We start from the raw sequence: 23,132 nt of genomic DNA on the forward strand, positions 1-23,132 counted from the left end.
TCCCCGTGATGGGAAAGGCATCTGGGGTTGAACCCACTGTAAGGGAGAGGTGAGGACAGGCCCTGGGCGCCGGGGACGGGGGGCGGGCAGGAGGGTGCAGAGACGAGATCGTGGTTCTCATTCTACTCTTTAGCACGGGCCCTGTCAGCCCGGCATCAACCCATCACTCTCACCTACAAAGTAGGCGAGAAAGCCCCACGACCAGTTTGAGTTTCTTTAGATAGAGATATGTGCCGGTAAAGAGAGAAAAAGCTGATACCCCGGGCCAGCGGGATGCGGCCAATATCCAGCAGAAGTTCACGGCAAGAGGAAAGAAAACACTGACTGCCTCTGCCCCAAGCTATGGGTGGGGATGGTCACAGAGCGCTTGGGTGTCACAGAGTCAACTCAGGTGCGCCAACAAAGCATACGTTTTCTCTCAAAGTCCCTTTCTTCCTTCTAACCCCTCAAATTTCTCTTTGCTGCTTATATTTTGGGATAGAAATGGAAACAGAAAGGACCAGAGACAGAAGGAATCAGAGGTGGGAAAAGGCAAGAGAAATACAAATGTCTGGGCACACAGCCGCTGCCTAGGAATCGCTGGCTGAAGGAGAGGGAGGAAGAGGCTGTGAATGCCACAGAAAGCACCTCATTCTGCTCCCAATTCCTAGTACTTTGCACAGGGCTTTCGCATTTAAAACACAATCAAATGTTTTTGTAGAGTTCTAAGTCAAAGGATAAAAGGAGAGAGACCTCATGGGCCTATGGGGGTCGAACTATTTATTCCTTGGCCCCAGACCCCACGTGACTGGGGCTCTGCAGACTTTGGTGCTTTGGACTTTGATCTAAAACCAAAAGCCGATCCTTCTTATCCATCCACCTGCTTTCTCACTCTTCCAGCTCTGATTTCGCTTTCTCTGCCTGTAGCCATTTGCTCTGGATTCTTAGCTCCCACTTGTAGGACAGGAGGCCCCACGCCTGCCTTTTGGCCACTTTCTATGTAGGGAAAGGTAGGTTGGGCACCACTCTGGCTACTCAACCTTGGCAGGCTCCAGGCTCTCATCAGCCTGGGAGGAGGTGGGCAGATGCAATGGTCGATGAAGGCCCCTTGTCACCACTCAGTGTGGCTGAAGGAAATAGGCTTGGACCCACAAGGGCTCTGCTTACAAAAGTTCCAACATGAAGCTTGGAAAAAATGTTTTTAGCACAGATATATCCACTTGTGCCAAGGAATGTGGCCGGGGTCATTTTGGGTCCTGCACTGTGGCAGGCCACTTGTCCACAGGTACCCGGACCACAGAGCTCCCACAGTCTGATCCCACCACTGCCGGGAAGCTGCCTGGCCCATGTGAGCTCCATGTCCCAGCTGCAGGGATGGGGGAACCAAGAGCAGTGGGTGTTGGCCTCCAGAACAAAGAGATGGTACAGTGAGAGAATCCGAGCCCCAGGACAGTCCTTATAGAACTGACTGCCACCGCAGGTGCCTCTCATGGGGGAAACCAGCGATCTGGTACCACCCCTCACTGAACTCCCGAGAGACCCTGGTGCTGTCTATTGCCTCCTGTCCAGCTGCCAGTAAATCCCGCAGGTCTTGGCTTCTCCTGGCTGAAAATTCAACAGACACCATTTCTAGGAAGCCTCCTGCAGCCTCCTCACTGCACAGCCTTTTCTACCTTAGATATTGGAACACATTCTTCAATAAACGTGGTGACGTTGTACATCATTTTAATGCTCATTTGATGCTTTAGGTTTTTTTGCTAATGACTTATTATTTGCTGTTTATTTTAGATTTATTTTAGACTGTGGAAATGATGTTAGACAAAAAGCAAACTCAAGCGATTTTCTTATTCGAGTTCAGAATGGGTCGTAAAGCAGCAGAGACAACTCACAACATCAACAACGCATGTGGCCCGGGAACTGTTAACGAGCAGACAGTGCAGTGGTGGCTCAAGAAGTTTTGCAAAGGAGGCGAGAGCCTTGAAGATGTTCCTCTTTCTCCAGGAAACTGCTCCCAGGAGAGGCCAAGTGGCCTACGGAGACACGTGACCTACTAGGTAAGGCTGCAGGCTGTGCCAGGTGTTCTCAAACCTCTCTCCCTCCAGAGGTTCCTAGGGCAGCAAGAGGGAGCTCGGCCGATACCATGCAAGGCTGCTTTTTCCAGGCCATTTCATCTGGTAGATGCCATGGGCTGGGCAGAGACCAGAGCACCAGGGGACAGGAGAGGAGGGCCTGCCCTGAAAAGTCACACCCAGCCATCCAGCCTAACAGCCACTATTGAAGAGGAGGATTTGGGCAGCAGAGGGCAGCCAAGCACAACTGCCTCAAGCTGAATCCGAGGGTGACTTTGGGAGGCAGAGGGGCGGGGAGGAGAATGTGCCCTCCCAGGGGACAGCTGGCTGCTGGGCTGGCCAGAGGTCCTTGCGGCCAAGCTTACCCCCTGTGCTGGTTGCCTCTCTGAACTCTGAAAAACCTTTGTCACAGTGCACAGGACCTCTGGAGCTCTAAGACCTGAGACAGGGAGGCCAGGCTCAAGGAGCAGCAGCCCTCGAGGCGCACGGTTACAGCGGCCGTGGCTGCTGTCACCCCTTCTTCTAGTCTTGCCACATGCTTGTGCACAGCGGCCTGAAGACATGACATCCATCTTCTCTTTTTGGCACCAGTCACCACAGCCCTACTCCATAGAAAGACCTGTGACCACCTTGGTCCCCCCTTCCAGATTGTATCCTGGCTTTGTCGGGGCTACCTGTCTCCGTGTGCATGCCCACCGTTTCACCCACCAGTTCTCCAATAACCACCTAAAGAGAAGGCAGGACAGACAGTGTCACTGGGTCTTGGGAAAGATTTGCTCTCTCTCCCACAATGGGCCCGATCCAACACTACCCAGGGGAAGTCACCTGTGACAACTCTGCCCCTTCTCTCCTGCCCGAACGCCCCTTCCCTCCCCGCTCCGTCTCCCTTCCCACCCTCCCCGCCACACACAGACAATCTGGCTTCCACCCCCAGCAAATCCCAGAGCTCTGGTCACAGCGACACTCCCCCGAGCCAGACGGCCATGGGGAGCCACAGCAACCCCCTTCCCAGCAAGATCCGCCAAACACCTCTGACGTGTACAGCACCCCAACCGCCTGGGGCTCCAGAACATCACAAGTGCACGACTCATCCTGTTAGTTACCAGACACTCCAGGCAGGACGCTCTTGGACTACAATTTCTGTGATACTGAACATGAAGAAAGATCAGAGCCTAATAAGCAGTCCAACACAGTCCAATTTCTCTGCTTTCCTTGGAGAAAGAACCATGGTGTTCTTCCCATAGACTGTTTGGTCAACCAGAGCCAAACAAATAATAGAAAAATAGAAAATAATAATATCAAAAGAATAGAAAATATATTCTTTAAGAAATCAAGAAAAAAAAAAAAACCTGGGCTCTTCAGCAGAGAGAGAAGAAGGCTAAGACTACTAAGACTATGGCAGGGTTAGCGTGATGTCTCCAAGAGGCACTGCCAACGCACCGTGAACTTGGATGCCAGTGTGTTCTCTGGGCAGGTCTGCTTTGCAACTGCAGGAAACTGATTTGAGCCTCCCCCAAATGGTGCCATCTGAGATTCTGCAACTGCCACTTCCTTGAGGATGTTGTAAACCTCCTTGGGATTCTCGGGCAGCCGCAGCTCAGACATTGGTATCACTCTGCAGAAGGTGGCCTGTTCCCACAGGCCCTCCAGGCCCCTCCTAATCTCCTGGGCTCAAACACCTTTCCCCCAACTCTGACCTGGCCAAGTCTCCACCCTGCTCTCAAATGGCTGCTCCACCCTCCTGTTGTTCAGTTAAAACCCCCAAAGTAATTATGAAACTGACTTCTGATTTTCTTCAATGATTTAGAGCTAAAACTATGGAATGAAACAGAAGCACCACCTCCTCGACACTCAACCCAAAGCAGTGCCCGGTGACCAGCTGCTTTTATTGGCCACTGAAGCCTGTGTGCATCTTGGAGGTGAGCTCAAGGTGGAGTGCTGTGCAGTGCCTCAATGGACTAGTCCGTGGATGACTAAATTTGATATTCATAAGCTAAAGAGTATTACTGGAGTAAAATGTAAGCACTAGAAAGCTGCTTCGGTGTAATAAATTTAAAACACCATGAATTTGACTAAGCATCTTAAGGCACTGGAGTTTCTATTTTTTTCCCAGTGTATCTGCCATAAAAAACCACGAACCTCTCAAGTGTAAGGACCATGTCTTACTCATCTTCCTCTCCCTGTCCTGCTGATGCCGTCGCACTCAGCGGTTTGCAGTGAGTTGTGATTGAATGAAACTGCTCACCCTCTGGTCCTGGCCCACCTTCCCTGGCCCTCCTCAGGTCCTGACAGCTGAGTTGTCTGCACGCTCAGTCTCGCCACATTCCCAGACCAACGACATCCGAGACAGGGATTCCCGTTCAAGCAGCCACAGCTCTGCCCGCTGTCCCAAGTTTGGCCTCCGCTCACTTCCCACCCCTGGGAGTCTAGTTTGGGGGCTGGGGCCCGGGAGCTGGCCACGAGTGTTCCACAGCTGCTATTGGAGTCACAGATTCTCCGCCATCCCATGCCCTTTGGGGCCACTGAAACCTGGATAGTCTTGCACCTCCGGGTTCATCACTAGGCACCTGGCTACTCTGCTTCCGTTTCCTCCCTCCCGACGAGCCAAGCGGCAGGTGCTCCGCTGCCCCCTCCTCACCCAGGGCACGCTCCTGTGGCCCGCCGCAGAGAAACGTCCTCTTCTCCCCTCAGCTCAGGTCTGAGCCCTGGCTCACAGCCGGCTCCCTGCTGAACAGAGACCATCCTCAGTCACGGCAGCTGCCCCTCCGCCCTGGCCGGGGGCTCTGCTCTGCTCCTCCCTGCTTCCCGGACTCCTGGCGCCGGCCATTCGTCCAAACCAAGATGGAGGGCGGCCGTGCCCTCCGACCTCCCACCTGGCCTGCGCTTGGCGTCTGGCCTGTTGCTGATGAGAGCACCCTGCCCTCCGTCTCCTGGCCTTCGACATGGTAAAGGCATCTGCAATATGGCGGTGACCCCCTCCCAGCGCCCCCCTCCCCAACTCTATTCCGACTTCCTTCTTCCACTGTCGAGAGAATTGGGAGGTGAGCCAAGTGAGGGGTGGGGCGTTCTAACACCGGGCTGTTGCTCTAGAACTAGGGTTTTGGAAGCAGAGGGTGGCGGGGACAGGTCTCTGACAACCAGGCGTGCTGAATCGTCTGGGACAGTCCTACTTTCTGTGGGATTTTATTTTTTTCAGTGAAGGTCATTTCCCTCAGCTTTCCTAAATACACAAATCTTTACACTTCAAGTGCCTTGTTAGACTTCACACAAAATTCCAAAAACATTTTAAAAGAATTCCTTTTCAAATCATAAATGTGGGAGCAGGGGGCCTTGGGAGGAGTAGCTGACTGGGCCACTGCTCGTGCAACTCCTGGGACAACCGTGGGCAGAGAGGCGCGCTCCCAGGACCCCTGCCCCTGCCTCCCGCCCCAGGCTCCACGTTCCAGGAGTCATGCTCTCATCAACAGGGACGTGAACTTGACTCTGTTTGTCATCCTTCTGGGTTCTTTCCCACAGAAGGCTGTTTAACCAACCCGTTTCAGGCTGGATGGGTCCTCGTGGGGCATTCTGCAGTGCTTTGATGGCAGGGGTTTGCCTGCCGGGTTCTCAGCTTCCCACAGCGCCCCCTCTTCTCCCCACTCTGCTTCAGCGAGCTGAGCCGGGATACCTGGACCTCCTCTCCCCACCCCTTGCTGGAAAATTTTCCTGAGTCATTCATCTCTTCTTGTAAATGGGAGGCAACTCTGTTACCTTCTCTAGAGCTACTTGCATTTTAAGCCTTTTTGGAGTGAACCAAGGAACGAAAGCTCACCCCATGGAGGGAATTTTTAGCATTTAACCCTGGGGGAGAGTGGAGGGCTCTGGGATAAAGTGGGAGGAGCTGGGGAGGGTCCCTCTTCCAGCTCCCCAATATCCTACACAACACTGATGCTGCCTGGGTCAGGCCTGGGCAGCCCCCACCTTCCCCACCATGCCTCTGCCCACCACTGAACTCCAGGCCCACTGCCGAGTCAGTGGGAGGCAGACAGCAGGCCTGAAACAGAGGCTGAGTTGCAAAACCATCTCTTGAATGCAATCTCCCCTGGGTGGTGCCGGCCTGCATAAGCCCATGCTCCCCTAATTCCTCAGGGTTTCTATTTACTTTGGGGTCCTGCTCAGTTTGCCAGGAACCACCTGGGAATGAGGCAATGTGTTTCCTTTTGCACAGTGCCTGGCACATAGTAAGCACTCAGTAAATGTTAGCTATTAATCATAAAAAGAATAAACCCAGAACGGGATCCACGGGATGCTGGCCCAGAGGCTGCTAGGAGTGGACAGGGGACCAGGACAGTGGTACACGCGGCTCAGGTCTCAGCACACACCGGCGACCATTCATTTAATGTTTCCGAACTGAAGGGAGTTTGGGCTCTTTAAAGTGGAAGAAAGAATGTCTCCTGGCCAGGTGATAATGGTAAGAGTCCCTTATTATTCTTAAATCTCCAGCAGAATGAAAAAGGTTTTCCACACGCTGACTAAACGCCCTGCTCAATGCCTGAGATGGAGATTTACAAACCAAAGCCCCACCTGTCTTCTGTCTTGGCTGTGAAAATTCCAGTCAGTAAGGCGATGTAGAGAGTTTCCAGAGGACCCAGCACCTTCTATGGGAAGAGGTAAGTCTAGGGAGGTGTGTCAAATCAATTACGCTAACACTATTTGCAAGAAATTTGCCTAAAGCCAGGGAACAGAAAGATAAACAGCTGGAGGTCTGCTCTCAGAGCCCCGAATCAACCCTGCTGCCTTAAGCCCAGGACCATTGCATTGGCTTCTTTCTTCCCTCCCTCTGTCCTGTTGCTCCGCACATAGTGGTTGGAATTTTGCCTCCATTTCCCAAGACTCCCTGGATTTCCACGTGGTCTTCTAGTGCTGCCTTTACTTTTAAGCCGCTTGGCTGGGGTGCAGTGGTTGATCCTCCGCCTAGGCTCTTGCTGTGAGGACTAAAGCCCAGATCCTAGGTGCAGGTGAAGCCCCATTTCACCCTGAGTGTCACCAGGGCCCAAGAGCATTGCCCCACCTCCAGACTGGATACCTTTGGATAAACACCTGCTACCCTGCCCCTCAAATTCTACGTCACTGAGGTCCCGGCATGCTTGGTGATTGAGCCAGCCTAAGTTTGGCAGAAAACTAGGTTTAAGGCACACTGTAAAAAAACATTGAAAGTAAAGGTATGGAATCAAGGGTCAGAAGTTTCAAACAGGGAATTAATATGATCAGAACTGTGCTTCAGGTGGTGGTAGTAGACAGAGTGGATTGGGGGGAGGGGCAGAGCCTAAAGACAAAGAGTTGGGTAGCATGGACCTAGATGACTTCCTTTCAAACTAGAAAGGAGGGGGCCCAGTGCGAGAGAATTGACACGGATTTGGGGAGGTGGAGGGGGAAGGGGATGTACATTGTTACATTAAACAACAGTGGGCTTAGATGATTCCAAGCCCACTGTAGAGGGGAAGTGTTCATGCTAATAAGAAATGGGGAAGGGGACCAGCATCTAACAAGTGCTTTTTTCACAGTGAGCACTGGCATCGTTCACCGAACATGAGAAAAAAGGACCTTGCTTCAGATGCTACACACAGAAAAGTGTAGAACCAGAGTTCCAACCGCAGGTGTGCAACCCCAAAGCCTTGGAGTTCTTCCTAGAGAGGCTGGAGGAGGAACAAAATAGAGGGTGACGATGACGGTCTCGAACGCGTTGAGGGGCTGGCAGGACAGGCAGCAGTTAGAAGCGTGGGCAAGGGAGGACTGGAAATGGATCAGACCGGCAAAGACAGGGAGTCAGCTGGGAGCCGCTTTCATGGAAACCCCGGGAGTGGGTCAAATCTCCAACACAGAAAGAAGACAGAGAGAGTGGGGAAATGATCTTGGGCTGGAACCACGAGGGCTAGGTACCCTAGGCTTAAGAACTAAGGAAGGAGCAGAAAAGAAGCCATGAGAGTAGAAGAAAAACCAGGAGTCCAAGGAGGGCAGTGTTAAAAAAAAAAAAAAAAGGAAAGAGAAGCCATGAGCTCAGAACACTTTACGCTGACAAGTGAGTTGGGAAAACAAGGAAAGGCCCCGGCTTCAGCAGTTAGAAGCACACCGTGACCTCTCATCGAACAAAGTCAACCAGACGGTGGGCAGAGATGATAATGAGATGACAAGTGAGGACTCTTCTTCTTTCAAGAAATTTGGCCGTGAAGGAAAGAGGAGAGAACAGGGAGAAGTGGGTGAGGGCTGCTGGAGGAACTGTCTTCTTTGGACCCCAGAACAACCGAGTGGGACGGGCTTAGTCCCTCAGCTCTCAAAGAGAGAAGTCCCCAGCCAGATTATCTGCGGGGCCTGCGTAGACCCTACTTCAGTGCCAGTGCTTTTCTGCTGCTTCTCTTTCAATCCCAACTCTTGCTACCATCCCTGGCCTACAAAGTGGTTTGTTCTCGACCCACTCGGTGCTGCAGTGGGAACAACTCGGAACGCGACGGCAAAGTGCCCGGTAGATCCAACATCTGTGCGGAGCTTCGGGCGCTTTCAGAAACTGGCAAATCGTATCTGACTTCCACAGATCTGGTTTGTTGGTCCTGGCAAGTGCCTTCCAAAGGTCTTCAGCCTTCCAGCTGGGGAGGGAGGGGGCTGTCTGGGGGCAACAAGGCTAAGAGGGGAAGGTGCCCTTCACTCGTACCCGGGCCAAGGGAGCTGAGACCCTGCCCCTGCCTTCTCCACCCAGATGGGGCACCTTTTTCTAAATAGCACAAAGGAGCTCAGGCCGGTAGGGGCCCTGCCTACACGCGTGTGTTGGGAGAGAAGACAGGGGCCTTCTTGGTGGGTGGAAAGTTGCTTTTTCCTCAAGAGAAGCCATTTTCTGCGATTGGGGCCTTTTAGTGGGCACAAGCCTGGTCCCCAAATACCAGCTGCTCTGGTTTTTCTGCTTGGCACCAAGGGGCATGCCTGGGAGAGCTCAGACTGAGTGCTCCGATGGCCCCGTCAGTCCTGGGTGGACAAGCTCAGCCTCTGGGGGCGATTACCCGGTACAGTAGGGGAAAGGGGCTGAGATCACATGCTGAGTTGTAGGAACAAGCCATTAAGAGTTCAATGCCTGATGAGAAATATTTTCAACTGCACAATTTGCACACATTTTAAATACAGTATTAGCAAGTCTGAGCTAAAAACCCCCCTTGAAGGAGCCAGCAGAGACCAGACCACAAGAGGTTAAATCAAGTGAAAACTCTTCTTTTTAAATGGAACTGCATTTAGTCAAGAACCACTTGTGTAGGATATGTCTTCAAATCAAATCTTGTTGCCATTTGCCAGAGAAAATGTGCTTTAATTCCTTGATGCCAAAGAATGTCTGCTACATTGTATAATGAAACTAGAATAATTGAGCTACTTGTTCATTACAAAGATCTCTAGCCGAATACTCAAAATTCTTCAGCCGCTGAGTGGGCTTGGACTGAATTAACAACGTTCTTTTTTTTTTAAATTAATTTTGAGGTAGGACATACATTTTACAACAGAATTTTTTTGTGTGTGAAGCGCTTGCTGAATGCTTTTTACTCCAAGAAGGATCACACATTCTTTGTTGCTAGTGCCAGGGTGATTGAGAAGGACAACTGAAATGTTAGCCAGAATGTTAAACAGGAGCCCAAACCAGCCTCAACTCTGGTCTCAGTTTCCCCAGAATCTTCCACTATACTCCCGGCTCCCTAGTACCCCTGTCTTCTGGAGCTCCTGCCAAATCGTCTCGCCTCTCTGTTACCAGAACACCTATCCTCCCCGTGGGCTTGTGAGCCCTCTGAAAGCAGGGACTGTGCCTTATTAGCATCCCGGTCCTCAAAAGCACACCACAGGGCACTTGACACCTGGGATGCTCTCGGGAAGCATTGCTACTGGGTTTAGAAAGCTAGAGTCCGGTAAGAGATTGCAGAATAAAAATGGAAAAACCAAGTCCAAAACTCAGAAAGACGGATGCTTCCTCCATCCCGCTAGACGTCACCGAGGCACAGTCTCGACATCTTCCCGTCTCACGGGGAGATAAAGTGACCTGCAACGTCAAGCCTGGTCCCTCGGGTCCGCTTCTGTCTGGTTGGCTTTGAGCAAGACAGCCAAGCACCGCAGTTCGGAAGCACTTGGGAGGGGTGGTGGTTTGGGGAGTGGAGAGAAGAGTGAGAAAAGAGAGAGCGACACAGTCAGACGCCGCCAGACCAAAGAAAGTCGGCAAGAGAATGTCTCCAAGGAAGTGCGATCATTTCAAAGACCACAGCCAGGTGGAGGAGGAGGATGACCAAGGAAAGACTCCTGGGTTTCAGAAAAGTTGCCAGTATAGTTTCCGGAGAGGTGCGGCTAGAGGCTAGATGGTGGGAGAAAAGAGGGGCTGAGGCCTGGGACAAAGACCATGCATTTCCAGAGCCAGCCGTGAGAAAGCAGGAGGGGACAGCTGCTGGGAGAGGGGGCATCTGGGTCCAACTGGGGCTGGGGGAGGGGCAGACACTGGAGCTTGATTTTAGCAGCACCCTCCCCCCACACCCCACGGCGAGGGTTATGGTAGAAGAGGCCTTGAGAGAAAGAATCTGAGGAGCAGAGGAAAAGTACTCTTCCCTGGAGACTGGAGGGAAATAAAAAAGGATGGGCGGAGATCAGACGTGCTGTCGAGAATATCCCTCTCCCAAGTCACGATGACACGGGGTGGGCCGGTTGGGGAGTGGCGTGACAGGGATGGGATGGGGACCTTCGAGATCACTCTTCTGCAGCGTGGGCTAGTCTTTCAAAAGAGCAAATGCGCAACAGTGTAGATCCATAGACCTGTGTCAGATGACACCATCACCTCTAAACTGGTGACCCCCCAGTGCCCATCCATGCGCTAAAATACGGACAACGAGGTACTTTTTTTCAGAGAGCCAAATTCAGTCTAAAGGACTGTTTCCTTTATGCTGAGATTATATTCCACTCACTTTTTTCGGTATTAAAATATTTCTTTGCAGAACATGAAACAATGATGGTAGATCAGAGTTTTTTCCCTCAGTGTCTTGTCTTAGCGAAATTCAAAAATGATTTTCCTAGTGAGTGCTCCCCCCCCCCCGTCCACCATCACCATTTATTTTTCATATTCCTGTCCTGTCTGTAAAATAAATGACTGGGGAGACATTGCTCTGAAACTGATGTTCACACACCTCCAAAATACAGTTTTAAAAGACAATTTTAAAAAAACGAAGTACTTTTGAACATCCAAGGAGAGACATTTCTGGTTTGCTCTCCCTGGTTAGGATTTATAACTCATGCTAGGGTATCCGTTGGATGATGAATTGTTTCCTGTGAGGCCCAGCTTAAAGGTGAGCAGGAAGTCAAGACTTTTTGACTCGACTATTCCCAAAAGGGCCAAAAGTGACAACTTCTGCTTATACCTTTCTCCAGAGACACCAATGAGCATGTCTGAGGTAGGAATTGGGCTCACGAGCAGCCCTGGGGTGCTTTAGACATGAAAGGAACTTGAGGATTCATCTTGTCTAGATTATTCTATCTGAGGGAGCAGATTTACCCCAAGACCATACAACAGCACATTTACCCCAACCAACTGGTGGCAGAGCCGAGAGAGAGAGAGAGAGGCCCAGTCTCCATGCACCCTGGCCAGCTGTCTCTCCCCTCCTCCACACACTGGGACCCAGCTCAGGGCTGCACCAGCCTTCTCTTCCTCAAAACACAGGCCCATGCCAGACCACAGCAGCCTTGGCCCAGCATGCCAGGCCTAGCTAGCCTAGCATGCAGTAAAGTGCATTTCCTCCTTTGTAATGATGGCTGTTTGCCTCAAACATTCAATGCCTCCCGATGGTGTGCAGCCTCTCCGCCCCCTCCACGAGGGGCTTCTCTTCCAATGACCCAGGGCTCCGTTCCAAGGCCCAGGCTCTCACAGTCTGCCTCAGCCTCCATGATTTCAACAAGGCTTTCCTGCACACCCTCCCCCTGCTTCAGTGGCTACCCCCAGCAGTGGCATCTTGTCTTCAGTGAACTCTACCTCGTGTGAGCCCCGATTCTCTCATATTGGCACTAAAATTCTCATCATAGTATTCTTTGAGAAAGATCAGAATGACAAAAACACCTTTAGGACTGGTGAGGGCCTAGCAGAGTGGCCTTACAATGAGACTATAAGGACATTGTGGACAGGGGGCATTAGACTAGGGGAGGATTTGGGCCACTCTGAGGAATGGGCAAGGGCCCAGGAAGGCTCCACAGGGAAGACATTTGAGCCTGGCTTTGAAGCATCAGTTAGAGGTGGACAGAGGACCTTCCAAATCCAGATCCCTGTCCTTAGATATGGAATCAACTCCAGAGAGCAAAGCAGGGGCCGGAGGGGAGCACTGCATTGAGAGCCAGGGAGGACTCACCAGCTGGGATGCCGCTACTGTTTCGGGGTAGTGTAAGAACCAGATGGTCTTTCCTTACTGACCTGGGATGTTCCCCCCTGCAGATATTACAAAGTTATCTCTCCATTGCCTATAAACTGACATTTAATGCCCAAACATCATTGAAGTTACTCTGTATTTTTGGCTTGTTTAATTACCTTGTTTAGAGTTTGTAGAACAATTAAGTTTTATGGAGCCCATTCTATAAAAAATAAGGTGTAAGAACTAGTTTTAACTGTTATATTGATGAGTTAGATGAGCTATGTTAACATCCCGTCACCATTTATACCCTTGGGTGATGATGACAAGTAATAATACAACCACCTTATGGTACACGCTTACGATAAGGCATTTAGCTCGAGATTGTGTCATGAGCCTCTGTTTTAAAAGCTCACTGAAACTAACAAAGAAATCCAGAAACATATTCTACTGATCTTGGAGGAAAGGGCACTCCAATAGGAATTAGGATGGCTTGGCTGCTAGCTCTGGCTCAGCTCTGAACACTAAGTGTCCCGTCCATAAATCACCATGCACTTTCTCTTCTGTAGAAAGGAAGCAATTGCCTAAGGGGTGGGGGGAATGGAATAGATGGTTTCTAAGGACTCTTCCAGCTCTGCCATTTCTAGGATTAAATTCCAGGGATTCCTTTATTGAACAGTGGCCCAGAACATTCCCGTCCATGACTATCAATCATGCGCAGCATTTGCTTCTGAAGCTCCAAATCCCTGCTTTCCCAAAACACTCTTGGCGTTTGGTAATTTATGGACTTCAGAGCTGCTCAGCTGCTAACGATCGCAGTCCCACTGTGGCTGTGGCCCAGAGGGAGCCAGCAGGGCTGTGGTAGCTGGGTCTGGGGCAAAGAATTCCCAACCCCCCCCACACCCTGCCCCGGGATAATGGGATCACTGCCTTTCCTCAAATGAGAAAATGAGGCCCGAGCTGACGGCTAACGTGAGCTTGCCCACGTGGCTTGTAGGACGTTGGGAAAGGAGGCAGGGCTGGGCCAGGACACCCCCATCTGCCAGCTCCGTGTAGGTTTGCTGGAGCCGGAAGGGCATTTCCGGCTTCCTCAAGCCTCTGGCTCAGAGGGCTTCATAGGGAGGGGCAAGGGGCCTTCAGCCAAGATCCAGGACCGTTCCTTCTGAGGGCCTGGGTACTCCTGAAGATGCCATTGTTAATGGTGTCTTCGGCCTGAAGGACAACCGGGCTTCTTGTCACCACTAGGGCTTCCAACTGATCCCTGGTTTACATGGTTTTCTGTTGAGCGAGTAAACACACACGCGTCCCTGCCCCCAGCGAGACAAAGGCCATTCATTCGCAGGAGCTGCTGCCCAGCTGACAGATGTGTTGGCCTTCTCGCCCCGCGGCCAGCCATGCTGCTCTGACCCCAAAGGTGAAAGGCTCTGTCACCCATTCTCATCCCCCGTTTGGCCAGTAGCTACCCAGGATCATCCAAGAATTTTGACATTTATCTTTCCTCCCCTACTCCTGCCTCCACAGATCTAGTGGCTCCCAAGACACAGCTGTTCCCAAAGTTGCCTTTGGCCAGGTCAGCTGGAGAACGGAAAACATAGGCCACGTGCTCAGGGCCGCTTCGCCGCAGCTGCTCGCGTTCTCCGTCTGCAGACCCGACTGTGCCTCCGCAAGGAAAAGGCCGGGAGGAGCCCTTCCGCGCACTTCCCCACGGGAGAGCAACCTCCACGAGAAGTTCCTTCGCAGGAGCTTAGTGGCTGAGAGAACAAGTGCCACCTTTCTGGCTTATCAGGACCTCAGTGCTTAGCAATTTCCCATCCACTTGTAGTTCACAGCCCAGACCTTTGCAGACACGCTAACTTTTAGAGTGGGGGGGGGGGAATGCCCAACCACATGGTTGTCGGGACCAGAGGAAGGAACACGGACCTCCCGTGGGACACTTATAGAAGGAGGACACTATGGATAAGGTGACATTTGAACTGAGCCCAGAGGAAAGGGAGGATATCACAGGGCAGGGATGGGGGTGGGGGCATTTTCACTGGCGCGGTCACATCCGGGGTCAAGGCAACAGAAAGCAGAGCCCATCTGGGCAGCAGGGAGGAGGGACCCCAGCCGATGGGGCAGGACCAAATCGCCACAAATGCGCTTCTCCAGGGCGTTGCCAGCCCACCCAGAGTCCCGAGGAAGTTTTTGCCCAGTCTGGGCAAAAACGCTCATGCAGACTATTATAGAAATCCATAAGAAAAGGGCTTTGAGTGGGAAGTGACTCCTAAGCCGTCCTTAAAAAGGAAGGCAACTCCACGATCTCAACTCAACCTTCTTGTTCTAGGCTTCTCTGGAGTCTTCCAACATTTTCCTGCATAAGTTACTGAGTGTTCTGTGCTTATAACCTAAACCACAGCAAACAAGAGGGCTGCACGCAGCCTCGTTAGCCTCTCACTGAGGGTTCAGACTCTTGAGAAGTCGTCCTGACTGTTCTCACAGGAGATCATCTCTGGGGCAGACGGCCAGGTGTGACTGAAAGAGGTTGGAGTCACCTGTGGGAGCAATTGAGTGAAGCCAACACCTGGCTCCCCTGTCAACTGCCAAGGAAGGCAAAGGGTTTCAGGAAGAAGACCCCAAAGGCCTGCTCTGACCACCGCTGCCAGGTCTGGAGCTCCGGAACTCCTGTGCCAGAAGCGTGAAGAGTCTGAGCAGTACCCCCCGTCCCCCCCCACAGCTCCCCTCTGGTCCTCTACTGAGAACCAGCAGCACCCACTGCCTTTCCCTCCTCTAAGAGGCGGCCTTCCCCCAAAATTATATCCTTCTTCTGTGCCTTTCTTATTCTAGCAAATGCTTGTGGATCCCTATTTGTGTCGATTTTTTTGTTGTTGTTGTTGTTTAAAAATATATGGTAACAAGGACATTTCTCAGGGACACAGGATTCCCCTGAGAAAATCATCACCCCCAGAGACCCAGAAGACAATAGTAGGGCACAAACTGAACTGGACACCAATATGATTCAAGGCCGGCAAAGTGTGATCAGAGAAACAGCAGGAAGGAGAAAGAGGCGAAGAGAAGTGAACAGAAAGCTAAGAAAGGAGACTCCCTCCCCAGGGAAGACAATGCAGCCAGTTCAGGGTGGTGGGGAAGCTGTCAGAAGAGAAATCAGATCCAAAGGAAACTGCCACTTGAGCGTTAAAGAGGTGTTTTGCTTGTTCTCGGAATGGGCATAGGAAAGAAAGCTAGACTTCTGAGGCTACCTACTGGCGGCAGACAGAAGCTGGGAACACTGAGTTGAAACCCCTAGATAGCAGTTTCTCACACTGGACCTGGCCATGTTGCCCCTTGTAACTTTCCTCCTCTCTCTGATACCCTGAGATTATTTGTACCCATCTAGGCTTGCTCTTGCCCCACAAGGGCAGACACTGAGCATAAATATGAGATGGCACAAAGCTTCCTTTCCAAATTAGGTTAATTGTTATGCCTTTCTGGTCCTGACTTGACCAGAGGCAGGCTCCACCTCACTTTGGATGCAGGGGCTACACCTCCAAGGCCAAGGTGCCTTCTGCCAAGCCAGTTGTATAAAAGGTCAAGCAGAGAATGAAAGCCCTTTCCCTCCTCCTTAGGGTCGGGGGCTGCAGCCCTGAACACTGACCGCCGTCTGGCTTACCCCTACCCCCCCATGCCTCCTTCCCTTCTTCATCTACCACCCAAGACATGCTACTGCTCTCTCTGGCCCGAGTCTTCTGCTCTTCCTCCTTTGATTGACTAGACCTGATTTGTCTGTCAGCTTCTTTTCCATAAAGTATCATTTGGTTGCTTTTTCTTTGGAAGCATATTTTTATTGCAGCCCAAATTCAGCCCATTGGGAATGACGAGAACCCCAGGAAAAATACTGGTTATGCCGGGACTTAAGAGTCCAAAGGGTGTGATGCCACCAAAGATTAAACAAATATTTTTCTTGAAAGTGGCGCACCTGTTATCAAAAAAGTTAAGATTTCCCTAATGATTTCCCTACTAGAGAAAAAATTTCACAAGATCCCTTCTGTAATCTGCACAAAATGGTAGAGCTACATTTCTAACCTCGTAAAAAGAGGCAAAGGAAGAACTGGATACAATGGAATGTAGGCTTCTTAAAAGTTTCCCATTTTATCACCCCTTTTTGAATTTTTTTTTTTTTTGGTTCTTATCAAATAATTTGTTGCCATCTCCTCCCCACTCAGTGTCACCTCCAGTCCTCTTTTTCACCTCTACCTGCCCACATACTGTTCAAAATATGTGACCATACTGGTTCCTCTGGCAGACATGAACTGAACACTGATCTGAAACTATAGCCAATTTAACTGAGCAGTCCTGAACTCGGCAGGAGCATTATTCACTTGAGGGAGGAGTTCACTGACCGAGAGACCTTGCCTAGGCCCTCGGGTGTGTCCTTGGCTGCACCTGTGAATCACAAACTCATAGAAGAGTGGGGCCGAGGGTTGGTCACAGGGCACTTGTCAAATCTAAGTCTGGGCTCTCAACTTTTAGACCTTGCTTCCCATAAACAGCAGCCTATTTTCATCACGGCAACCCCGGGCAAAACGCTAATGCAAAGTATTATCCATGGTGTCCTCTTCCTAGAGAAGGTGCCGGGGTCTCCTTAGCCTCTGACTTTCTCCAGCTAGCCCCCCTCACAGATCACAGCCTCCGACTGAAGGTGTCTGATGCCATAACTGGAACCACCTCTGATATCTCTGCCTGTGCAGAGTTCCCTGTCATCTCTCGGGGTCCAGCTCAAATGCGACCTCGTCTTGCAGGCCTTCTTTGACATCCGGCCTGCATCTTTCTCTCTTCTGAAGTCCGTGGCTAAATTAGAATTGCCTCTGCTCTATACTTGGCACTTTTTACCACTAGACAGTAAGCTCCTCAAGGGCAGGATCCATGTCTGATTCATCTCTGGATCCCCCGGGGCTGAGCCCCACCAAGGCCTCCTCAGAGGTACACAGGAATGGCTGGGAGGAGCGAGGCTCTAACTGGGCCAGTTAGGCTGGAAGGCACTTGGGCGGGGAGTCTACCTCTTCCTACGGCTGTTCATTTCCCTTCCCTCTCCTTCTCACCCCCAACCCATTTCTAAAGGACCTCTTCTCTGACACTGTCTTCAGCCAACTGTCACTGGGGGACAGAGTCCTCTGGAAAGGCTTCAGCTGTTAACAGCTTAGAATGTTGCAGTTCCCAGGAGTCTTTGCACCGGATGGTGGAGATGGTCGGGGGAGGGTTGAAACGATATGTGCTCCTATTAGAGGATTTAGGCAGAACAGGCTGGGCAAGAAGCACTTGGAGGGAGAGAGAGCTGGTCCTTGAACAGCCCTTCATAGATGCTTAGTACTCTGAATGGCTTTTCTTCTTCTGCCTAGGTCCGCTTGCTTGCTTGCTTTCTTTCTTTCTTTCTTTCTTTCTTTCTTTCTTTCTTTCTTTCTTTCTTTCTTTCTTTCTTCCTTCCTTCCTTCCTTCCTTCCTTCCTTCCTTCCTTCCTCCCTCCCTCTCTCTCCCTTCCTTCCTTTTTTTTTTTTTTTTGAGACAGAGTCTCACTCTGTTGCCCAGCTAGAGTGCCATGGCACCAGCCTAACTCACAGAGACCTCAAACTCCTGAGTTCAAGTGATCCTTATGCCTCAGCCTCCTGAGTAGCTGGGACTACAGGCATGCACCACCATGCCTGGCTAATTTTTTGTATTTTTGGTAGAGATGGGGTCTTGCTCAGACTGGTCTCAAACTCCTGAGCCCAAACGATCCGCCCACCTCAGCCTCCCAGAGTGCTAGGATTACAGGTGTGAGCCACTGCGCCTAGCCTGCCTAGGCCCTTCCTAAAAAGCTGTATGTCCCAGCACATGGTAGTACTTAAGTAAATAGTAATTGTTCTTGTTATTGTCATGACTATAACGTCAAGGACATGAACAGGGGAAAACATACATAGTTTGTCCTAAACTCGTGAGTACTTGGAGATGCCAAGTAGGAGATGTAGGTGGGTTTTGTTAGGCAGAGGTTCTGCAAGGCAGTGTCCATCTGGGTTTTGAGGCATCTGCCTCTCTGGTGGTAGAAACAGTCTGAAAGCAAAGGCAAGGTGAAAACCAGCAGGTTGTGTGTGCACAGGGCTGGCTAATGACTGCAGAGATGGGCCGTCTAGGAGAACGACATGCAGGAGGCAGTCGGAAGGGAGACAAGAGCCCACTTGAAGGGACATTTAATTGAACTTAATTGTACGTTGCAGGGCTGGGTGCAGTGGCTCACGCCTGTAATCCTAGCACTCTGGGAGGCCGAGGCAGGCGGATTGCTCGAAATCAGGAGTTCAAAACCAGCCTGAGCAAGAGCGAGACCCCGTCTCTACTATAAACAGAAAGAAATTAATTGGTCAACTAATATATATAGAAAAAATTAGCCGGGCACAGTGGTGCATGCCTGTAGTCCCAGCTACTCAGGAGGCTGACGCAGAAGGATCACTTGAGCCCAGGAGTTTGAGGTTGCTATGAGCTAGGCTGACGCCTCGGCACTCACTCTAGCCTGGACAACAAAGTGAGACTCTGTCTCAAAAAAAAATAAATAAAAAAATAAAAAAAAATTATACATTGAACTTTGGGCTGCAATTGCATGTGTTGGTGGGTCATTAAGAGGAAATGTCTTCCAGAAGCCTGAAAATCCCAAGCTGAGGGTGAGAGGTGGGACCTGTGGCCACAGGATATGAGGAGATCATCCAAAGCAGCAAGTGCAAAGGAAAAGGCAAGGTGCAGGATGCAGTGGAGTATTCAAAGGATGATGATAGTGGCAATAGAGGTTTCAGCTCTTCCAAGCTCACCAGTTGCAGTAAAAGAGTCAGGAAAGATAAGGCCAGCAAGAAAAATATAGAATGGGAGAGGAGGAAGTCATTAGAAACTTTATGCTCCAAGGACAACTTTGTTTAAAAGAAATGTTGCCATTATGTTTATTTAGTGATTCCAGAAATTAGCATTTGTATTATTTTTCTGGGTTGGGAGATACATTGAGGGCTCTATGTTGAAGTTCCCACTTAGCCCCTCTTCCTGGTACTGGCTTTACACAGTGGCACCCCTTGTCTCTGGGGGATTGTGGAAACCATTGCTTTCTCCCCATTCTTCTCCCTTTATCTGCCAGCCAGGCAGTAAATCTTGCCAAATAAAGTCATCTTTACATGACTTGTGCTTCTTGTCCCCCCCCACCCATGTCACTAAGTTAACATTTACTGTAAAGTTTAGAAGGGAGCCAGCAAGACTTTCCAGAAGTAAAACTCTCTATTTTTTTTGTCCCAACACAAGCCCACTCTCAGGCCATGTTAACAAAGGTTTTCAGTGGGTGGTGAGATGATAGGGAATGTTCATTTCCTTAACAATTTCTGCATTGTCCGAATATTACTTCCATATTTAATTTTGTTTGTTTCAAAGAAAGAGAAGCATATTGTAGATTATTGGAGTTATTACTTTCAGAAAGTCTTCTAAGACAATACTCCTAAGCCACAAAACTCCCAGTGACTCGACAGTGCCTCTATGTCTCTTGCAAGAGAAAATCCTCAACATAATATTCAAGATTTCTTATTTATTTTTTAAAATATGCATGACAAGAAGCTCTACAAGGTGAGCTTTAGGATTGTGTTCAAAATAGATCATGTACTGTCCCCCAAATGGCCACATCTCTTAACTTTCCACGTAGGGTGTCACTCACGAGCACCAGCTCTTCAATGCATTACAGGAAAATGTGATTTTGGAAGATGCCTGGGAATAGAACTGTCAAGAGTGTGGCCTATGTCATGTGCCTAGGAGAAACTCAGCTAGCACGGAAGCATGGAGAAAGAAGTTGTAAGGTCACGATTGCCACAGAACCAAACGCCAACAATATGAACTTGACCTGTGCAACACAAAGTGCAGCTCACACACTTCCACTGCTCACCTCCACACTCTGGGCCAGATGATTTCTCCCTGTGTACCCCACGCTCTCCGCGCACCTGCTGCCAGAACTTCCATTCACTGATCCAACCCTTCCTGAGCACCTGGCACGTGGCCTGCATGGTGCTTTGGCTCTGAGATGACAGAAATTGGTGTGGCAGAAGCCTCCCCACCACCAAAGAGCCTTCTGAGCTAAGAGGAGGGGACCCACATCTGTGTCACCGTCAGCAGATTACTGCTGGCACAGAGCCACACACAAGGAGTTCGAGGGAGCACAGAGAGCTCCTAATTCTGCTCTGGGGACAGGGCGGTGAGGAAAGGAGCAAAGGAAAAGGGTTCCAAAGGAGAGAGCCCTTGCACTGATTTACCAGGTCAGCTAGTGGGGGTGGGAGAGCCGTAGAAGAAAGCCAGGGAACCACGTCAAGAGAAAGGCTCAGGATGGATGAAGGGGGTTATCCGGGGTCTATTCTGCAAAAAACACTGAACAGAAGCCCGAGCGCTTCGACCTAGGGCATGCGGGGAGTAGATGTGGTAGGCAGAATTCTAAGGTGGCCCCCAAGATGCCTGCCCAGGTGCACACGCCTGTGTGTGGGCAGCACTTGCAAGTATGATTTCACTCCTGCAATTCTGTCACTTGCCTTATATGGGGAAAAGGATTTCATAGATATCTGCATGAGCCTGGCCTTTCAGAGGCCCCAGGCCTTCCCAGAAGTGAGTCAGAGTGTTTTGGAGCATCTCCAGAGATGTCCTCGAAGAAGCAACCTGCCATGTCATGGAGAAGACCACGTGACAGGGTACAGCAGGTAGCCTGTAGAAGCCGGAACTGAACTCTGTGGATGAGCAGTGAGCTTGAAAGAGAACCCCAAGCCTCAGGGGAGATTGCAGCCCCGGCCGACACCTTGATTTCAGCCTGGTGAGATGCTGAGCAGAGGAGACGGCTGACCCAGACCTGGATTCCTGGTCCATGTGAGATAATAAATTCATGTTTTAAGCTACCAAGTTTGTGGAAATTAATTACATAGCAACATAAAAGAATACAGTGGGTAAAGAAGACTGTAAATTTTTTTCTTCTTCTTCTTCTTCTTTTTTTTTTTTAAGAAACAAGATCTTTCTCTGTTGCCCAGGCTGGACAGAAGTGGCATCATCGTAGCCTCACTGCAGCCTTGAACTCCTGGGCTCGAGCGATCCTCCCAAAGTGCTGGGATTACAGGCATGAGCCACGGCACCCGGCTAATTTTTTCTATATATTTTTAGTTGGCCAATTAATTTCTTTCTATTTTTAGTAGAGATGGGGGTCTCGCTCTTGCTCAGGCTGGTCTTGAACTCCTGGGCTCTAGCAATCCTCCCACCTCGGCCTCCTAGAGTGCTAGGATTACAGATGTGAGCCACTGTCGAGCGATTTTCTTATTTGAGTTCAAAAGGGATCATAAAACAGCAGAGACAACCCACAACATCAACAACGCCTGTGGCCCAGGAGCTGCTACTGCGTGTACAGTGCAGCGGTGGTTCAAGAAGTTGTGCAAAGGGGACAAGAGCCTTGAAGATGAGGACCGCAGTGGCCGGCCATCGGAAGTTGACAACAACAAATTGAGAACGATCGTCAAAGCTGATCCTCTCACAACTACACAAGAAGTTGCCGAAGAACTCAACGTCGACCATTCTACGGTTGTTCAGCGTTTGAAGCAAATTGGAAAGGTGAAAAAGCTGGATAAGTGGGTGCCTCATGAGCTGACCGAAAATCAAACAAAAAATCGTCATTTGAAGCGTTTTCTCTTACCATATGCAACAACGACGAACCATTTCTCCATCAGATTGTGACATGTGACGACAACCAGCGACGACCAGCTCAGTGGTTGGACCGAGAAGAAGTTCCAAAGCATTTCCCAAAGCCAAACTTGCACCAAGAAAAAAAGGTCATGGTCACTGTCGGGTAGTCTGCTGCTGGTCTGATCCACCACCGTTTTCTGAATCCCGGCGAAACCGTTACATCTGAGAAGTACGCTCAGCAAATCGACGAGATGCACAGAGAACTGCAACGCCTGCAGCACTGGTCAACGGAAAGGGCCCAATTCTTTTCCACGACAACGCGGTGAATTGGGCTACCCAAGTGTCATCTCGTCCGCCCTATTCCCCTGACCTCCCGCCACCGGGCCACCACTTCTTCAAGAATCTTGACAACTTTCCGCAGGGGAAAACACTTCCACAACCAGCAGGATGCAGAAAATGCTTTCCACGCATTCATCGAATCCCAAAGCATGGATTTTCACGCTACGGGAATAAACAAACTTATTTCTCGTTGGCAAAAATGTGTTGATTGTAATGGTTCCTATTTTGATTAATAAAGATATGTTTGAGCCTAATTGTAATGATTTAAAATTCAAGATCCCAAACTGCAATTACTTTTGCACCAATCTGACATAAAGGTAATTAAGAAACCCTGTCGTCCTCCACAGGGGAGCAGCGCTTGAGTCCAAACCCACGGTCTTTCCTCGGGAGAGGAATGCGGAGGTGAGTGGTACCAGGGGTAGCTCCATAACGTCTCCTGATGAGCAAGAAGTTGGCAGAGAGAATGGGATCCAGGTGGAGATGGAGTGAACACGCAGGGAGCCTTCAACAGTGCGTTCCCGTCAGAGGCAAATGCTTCACTTCTGCCCCCTGACACTTTGAATTTCAGAATGTAGTTGTTTCCTAGAACTTGCTTTATTTCTTTCTTTTTTTTTTTTTTTTTTTTGAGACAGAGTCTCATTCTGTTGCCCTGGCTAGAGTGCTGTGGCATCAGCTGAGCTCACAGCAACCTCAAACT

General features: G+C 50.3%; 1 pseudogene; it reads left to right on the plus strand.

Moving 5' to 3' along the window:
* Positions 1-352: 352 nt before the first annotated feature.
* On the plus strand, positions 353-22,668 carry LOC142871539 (histone-lysine N-methyltransferase SETMAR-like; annotated as a pseudogene).
* Positions 22,669-23,132: the final 464 nt, after the last annotated feature.

This window comes from Microcebus murinus, chromosome 6, assembly GCF_040939455.1.
Source record: "Microcebus murinus isolate Inina chromosome 6, M.murinus_Inina_mat1.0, whole genome shotgun sequence".
Taxonomy (NCBI): domain Eukaryota; kingdom Metazoa; phylum Chordata; class Mammalia; order Primates; family Cheirogaleidae; genus Microcebus; species Microcebus murinus.